This window comes from Arvicanthis niloticus, chromosome 1, assembly GCF_011762505.2.
Source record: "Arvicanthis niloticus isolate mArvNil1 chromosome 1, mArvNil1.pat.X, whole genome shotgun sequence".
In the NCBI taxonomy this organism is placed as follows: Eukaryota; Metazoa; Chordata; class Mammalia; order Rodentia; family Muridae; genus Arvicanthis; species Arvicanthis niloticus.
The window spans coordinates 145,864,859-145,870,858 of NC_047658.1; positions in this window are offsets into that span (position 1 = coordinate 145,864,859).

Here is a 6,000-nt window from a genome sequence, read left to right on the forward strand (position 1 = left end):
TCTGACCACCTGGACACTCGTTCTACTTCAAAACGTTGGAGCATCTGTTCTTCTGCCTTCTGGTCCAGGATCTTCTGACAGACCTTAGTGCTGCAGAATTATTAAGGGCTGATTACTCTGTCTAGGCAGATATAATCAGTCGACTATTCTGCAAGTGTGTCCTTTTCTGGACAGTAATTTGTCTGTAGAAGGAAAGTGGCAATTCTTGCCTAGTGGCTGTCTCACCACAACTGGAGTAACTCCAAGGATGCTCAATTTCTTCTTAGAATTTAACATAGGAAGCTATCTGGAGCAGACAGGTCTCTAATGAAAATGAACATTAATACTGAAATGTTTGTCATGTCAATTCTAAGGATTTCTGATGTTTTGAAAGCCAGCTATCCATGTAAGGTAATCTGGACTGTTGCCTGTTAACTCCACTCAGCTATTTCTACATAAAACATAGAGAATACCCTTATAATAAACTCCAAGTCATGAATTTGCTATAGTCCCTTAACTCACAGGCTGACCATCTCAAATCAGTTAAAAAGAGTTAAAGAAGGACTGGGTCTAAGCTTTGTATTCCTAAATGTGTTATACTGGTACAATGCCTATGAGAGTAACAATATTTGTCTCACTCTTATATCATTAAGAAGCTCATGCCAATGAAAACCTTAAAATTTGTAAACAAAGTAAATTGGTGCCATTTAAGAATTTATATCTTCATCTTGATATTAATTATACAGATTTCTACTAATAGGTTATGGCTATGCAATAAACCCTAGCTAATTCTCTCTATTCTGACAAAACCACTACTTTTCCCTAGAGAGACAGCCCAACATTTACCACCTTAGTCCCCTAGCCCAGGGAATAGGGGTGCTGACTCTTCATTAGCTTCTTCAAGCTGATTATGGGCGTTGAGATATTAGAAGAGGAGTGGGGGGGAGAGCAAATTGAAAATCCTCTGATGCTGTGTCTTCGCTGCCTCCAGATGGAATTCCCGGACCTCAGAGGTTTGAGCAGGTCTGCCCAGCTTGCTTGTTGAGTAGATACACCGAGGCTGATCATTCTGCAATATACAATTCTCAAAACAAATTTTAATATCAAGATAGTTTTTTTTAAAGAGGGCTGACATTTTATTAAGATTGTTGGTTCTACTCGCTTTTCTATTTTTTCCCCTCTTTTATTGGATATAATATTTACATTTCAAATTTTATCCCCTTACCATATTTCCCCCACCACCCAGGAACCCCTTATCCTATCCCCCCTCCTCCTGCTTCTATGAAGGTGTTTATCCACCTACCCCCAGTCCCCCTCCCCACCCTCAGATTCCCCCCCCCCCCCCAGTACTCAGCCTTCAGGGTACCATTGACCTTGTCTCCCACCTATGTCCAACAAGGCCATCTTCCCCTACATATACTGCTGGAGTCATGTGTCTCTCTATATGTGCTCCTAGGCTGGTGGTTTAGACCCTGGGGAGCTCTGGCTGGTTGGTATTATTGCTCTCCTCACTCATTATTGCCACCAGCCCTTAAGGTTCCTTCAATTTACTCTCTAGCTCCTCCATTGGGAACCTTTGATCGGATTAATGGATAGCTGTGGGTATCTGTCTCTGGGTATGTCCGACTCTGGGAGACCTCTAAGGAGACATCCTTATCTGGCTGCTGTCAGCTTTCCCATCCTGACATCCCTATCAGCGTCTATTTTTGGTGACTGCCCATGGAATGAATACCCAGACGGAATGGTCTCCCTACAACACCCCCTTCAGATTCTGACCCACACTTTGTCTCCATATTTGCTCCCTTGGGTATTTAGTTACTCCTTCTAAGAAAGACCTAGGCATCCTCACTTGTTCTTTCTTCTTCATGAGCTTCATGTCGTCTGGTAGTTGAATCTTTGTTGTTTCTAATTTTTGGGCTAATCTCCGATTATCAGTGAGTAAATACCATGTGTGTTCTTTTGTGATTGGGTTACCTCACTCAGGGTGATATTTTCTAGTTCCATCCATTTACCTAAGAATTTCTCAAATTCATTATTTTTAATAGCTGAGTAATATTCCATTGTGTAAATGTACCACATTGTTTGTATCCATTCCTCTGTTGAAGGGCATCTGGGTTCTTTCCAGCTTTTGGCTATTATAAATAGGGCTGCTATGAACATAGTGGAACATATATCTTTGTTATTTGTTGGGGCATTTTCTGGGTATATGCCCAGAAGTGGTATAGCTGGGTCCTCAGGTAGTGCTATGTCCAATTTTCTGAGGAACCGCAAGACTGACTTCCAAAGTGGTTGTACCAGCTTGCAACCCCACCAACAATGGAGTGTTCCTCTTTCTTCACATCCTTGCCAGCATCTACTATCACCTGAGTTTTTGATCTTAGCCATTCTGACTGGTGTGAGGTGGTATCTCAGTGTTGTTTTGATTTGCATTTCCCTGATGACTAAGGATGTTGAGCATTTCTTAAGGTGCTTCTAGGCCATTCGAGTTTCCTCAGTTGAGAATTCTTTGTTTAGCTCTGTACCCCATTTTTTAATGGGGTTATTTTGTTGTTTGGCGTCTAATTTCTTGAGTTCTTTGTAAATATTCGATATTAGCCCCCTATCGGATGTAGGATTGGTAATGATCTTTTCCCAATCTGTTGGTTGCCATTTTGTCTTGTTGATAGTGTCCTTTGTCTTACAGAAGCTTTGCAATTTGATGAGGTCCCATTTGTCGATTCTTGATCTTAGAGCATAAGCCATTGGTGTTCTGTTCAGGAACTTTTCCCCTGTGCCTAGGTATTCGAGGGTCTTCCCCAACTTCTCTTCTAATAGTTTCAGTGTACCTGGCTTTATGTGAAGGTCCTTTATCCACTTGGAGTTGAGCTTTGTGCAAGGGGATAAGAATGGATTAATTTGCATTCTTCTACATGTTGACCTCCAGTTGAGCCAGCACCACTTGTTGAAAATGCTGTCCTTTTTCCACTGGATGAATTTAGCTCCCTTGTCAAAGATCAAGTGACCATAGGTATGCGGGTTCATTTCTGGGTCTTCAATTCTGTTCCATTGATCGTCCTGTCTGTCTCTGTACCAATACCAAGCAGTTTTTATCACTGCTGCTCTGTAGTACAGTTTGAGGTCAGGGATGGTGATTCCCCCAGAGGTTCTTTTATTGTTGAGAATAGTTCTCGCTGTGCTAGGTTTTCTGTTATTCCAAATGAATTTGCAAAGTGCTCTTTCTATCTCAATGAAGAATTGATTTGGAATTTTGATGGGTATTGCATTGAATCTGTAGATTGCTTTTGGCAGGATAGCCATTTTTACTAAATTAATCCTGCCAATCCAGGAGCATGGGAGATCTTTCCATCTTCTGAGATCTTCTTCAATTTCTTTCTTCAGAGACTTGAAGTTCTTGTCATACAGATCTTTCACTTGCTTGGTTAGATTCACTCCAAGATAATTTATTTTATTTGTGGCTATTGTGAAGGGTGTCATTTCCCTAATTTCTTTCTCTGCCTGTTTATCCTTTGAATAGAGGAAGGCTACTGATTTGTTTGAGTTGATTTTATATCCAGCCACATTGCTAAAGTTGTTTATCAGGTTTAGGAGTTCTCTGGTGGAAGTTTTAGGTTCACTTAAGTATACTATCATATCATCTACAAATAGTGAAATTTTGACTTCTTCCTTTCCTATCTGTATCCCTTTGACTTCCTTTTGTTGTCTAATTGCTCTAGCTAAGACTTCCAGTACTATATTGAATAGGTAAGGTGAGAGTGGGCAGCCTTGCCTAGTCCCTGATCTTAGTGGGATTGCTTCAAGTTTCTCTCCATTTAGTTTGATGTTGGCTACTGGCTTGCTGTATATTGCTTTTACTATGTTTAGATATGGGCCTTGAATTCCTGATCTTTCCAAGACTTTTAACATGAAGGGATGTTGAATTTTGTCAAATGCTTTCTCAGCGTCTAGTGAGATGACAATGTGGTTTTTCTCTTTGAGTTTATTTATGTAGTGGATTACATAGATGGATTTCCGAATATTGAACCATCCCTGCATTCCTGGGATAAAGCCTACTTGATCTTGATGGATAATTGTTTTGATGTGTTGTTGGATTCGGTTTGCGAGAATTTTATTGAGTATTTTTGCATCAATATTCATAAGAGAGATTGGTCTGTAGTTCTGTTTCTTTGTTGTGTCTTTCTGTGGTTTAGGTATGAGTGTAATGGTAGCTTCATAGAATGAATTGGTTAGTGTTCCTTCTGTTTCTATTTGATGGAATAGCTTGAAGAGGTTTGGTATTAGGTCTTCCTTGAAGGTCTGAAAGAATTCTGCACTGAAACCATCTGGCCCTGGACATTTTTTGGTGGGAAGATTTTTAATGACTGTGTCTATTTCTTTAGGCATTATGGGACTGTTTAGATGGTTTATCTGCTCCTCGTTTAACTTTGGTACCTGGTATCTGTCTAGAAAATTGTCCATTTCCTCCAGATTTTCTAATTTTGTTGAGTATAGGCCTTTGTAGTAGGATCTGATAATTTTTTTAATTTCCTCTGTTTCTGTTGTTATGTCTCCCTTTTCAGTTCTGATTTTATTAATTTGAATGCTGTCTCTGCGCCCTTTGGTTAGTCTGGCTAAGGGTTTGTCTATCTTGTTGATTTTCTCAAAGAACCAGCTCCTGGTTTTGTTGATATTTTGTATAGTTCTTTTTGTTTCGACTTGGTTGATTTCAGCCCTGAGTTTGATTATTTCCTGCCGTCTACTCCTCAATTATCCATCAATTATCCTTTGAAGTGCTGGGTTTGTGTTGAGATACTGTGTAAACTTGGATTTGTCATGGAATATTTTGGTTTCTCCATCAATAATGATTGACAGATTTGCTGGGTATAGTAGTCTGGGCTGGCATTTATGTTCTTTTAGGGTCTGTATGATATCCGTCCACTATCTTCTGGCTTTTATGATCTCTGGTGAGAAGTCTGGTGTAATTCTTATAGGTCTACCTTTATATGTTACTTTGCCCTTTTCCCTTACTGCTTTTAGTATTTTTTCTTTGTTTTGTACATTTGATGTTTTGACTATTATGTGGCGGGAAGTATTTCTTTTCTGGTCTAAACTATTTGGAGTTCTGTAGGCTTCTTGTATATTTATGGACAGCTATTTCTTTAGGTTAGGGAAGTTTTCCTCTATAATTTTGTTGAGGATATTTACTGGTCCTTTAAGTTGGGAGTCTTCCCCCTTATCTATTCCTATTATTCTTAGGTTTGGCCTTCTCATTGTGTCTTGGATTTCTTGTATATTTTGGGTTAGTAGCTTTTTGTATTTTGCATTTTCTTTGACAGTTGTGTCAATGTTTTCCATGGTATCTTCTGCACATGAGATTCTCTCTTCCATCTCTTGTATTCTGTTGGTAATACTTGTGTCTGTGACTCCTGATCGTTTTTTAAGTTTTCTATCTCCAGGGTGTTCTCCCTTTGTGATTTCTTTATTGTTTCTACTTCCATTTTTAGATCCTGCATGGTTTTTTTAAATTCCTTCTCCCGTTTGGTTGCATTTTCTTGCAATTCCTTAAGGGATTTTTGTGTTTCCTCTTTAAGGGTTTCTATCTGTTCTTTGAGAGTGTTATTTATGTCTTTCTTAAAGTCCTCTATCATCATCATGAGAAGTGATTTTAATTCTGAATCCTGCTTTTCTGGTGTGATGGGGTGTTCAGGGCTTGCTATTATGGGGGAACTGGGTTCTGATGATGCCATGTAACTTTGGTTTCTGTTGCTTACGTTCTTGTGCCTGCCTTTTGCCATCTGGTTAATTCTAGTGATACCTGTGCTTCTGTCTCTGATTGAAGCCTGTCTTTCCAGTTGTCTCGCTTGTGTTTGGTCTTCTAGGAGTCCAGATGTCTTTGTGATTTTTTCCAGCTGCCCTGATTACAGTGGTATCTCTAGGATGCCTCAGGATATGGTGCCTCCAAGGTAGCAGTCCAGCTAGATGTTTGCTGTTCTGGGTGCAGTGTCTCCTCTTGGAAATCTCAGGATATGTTGTCTGACACTCTGA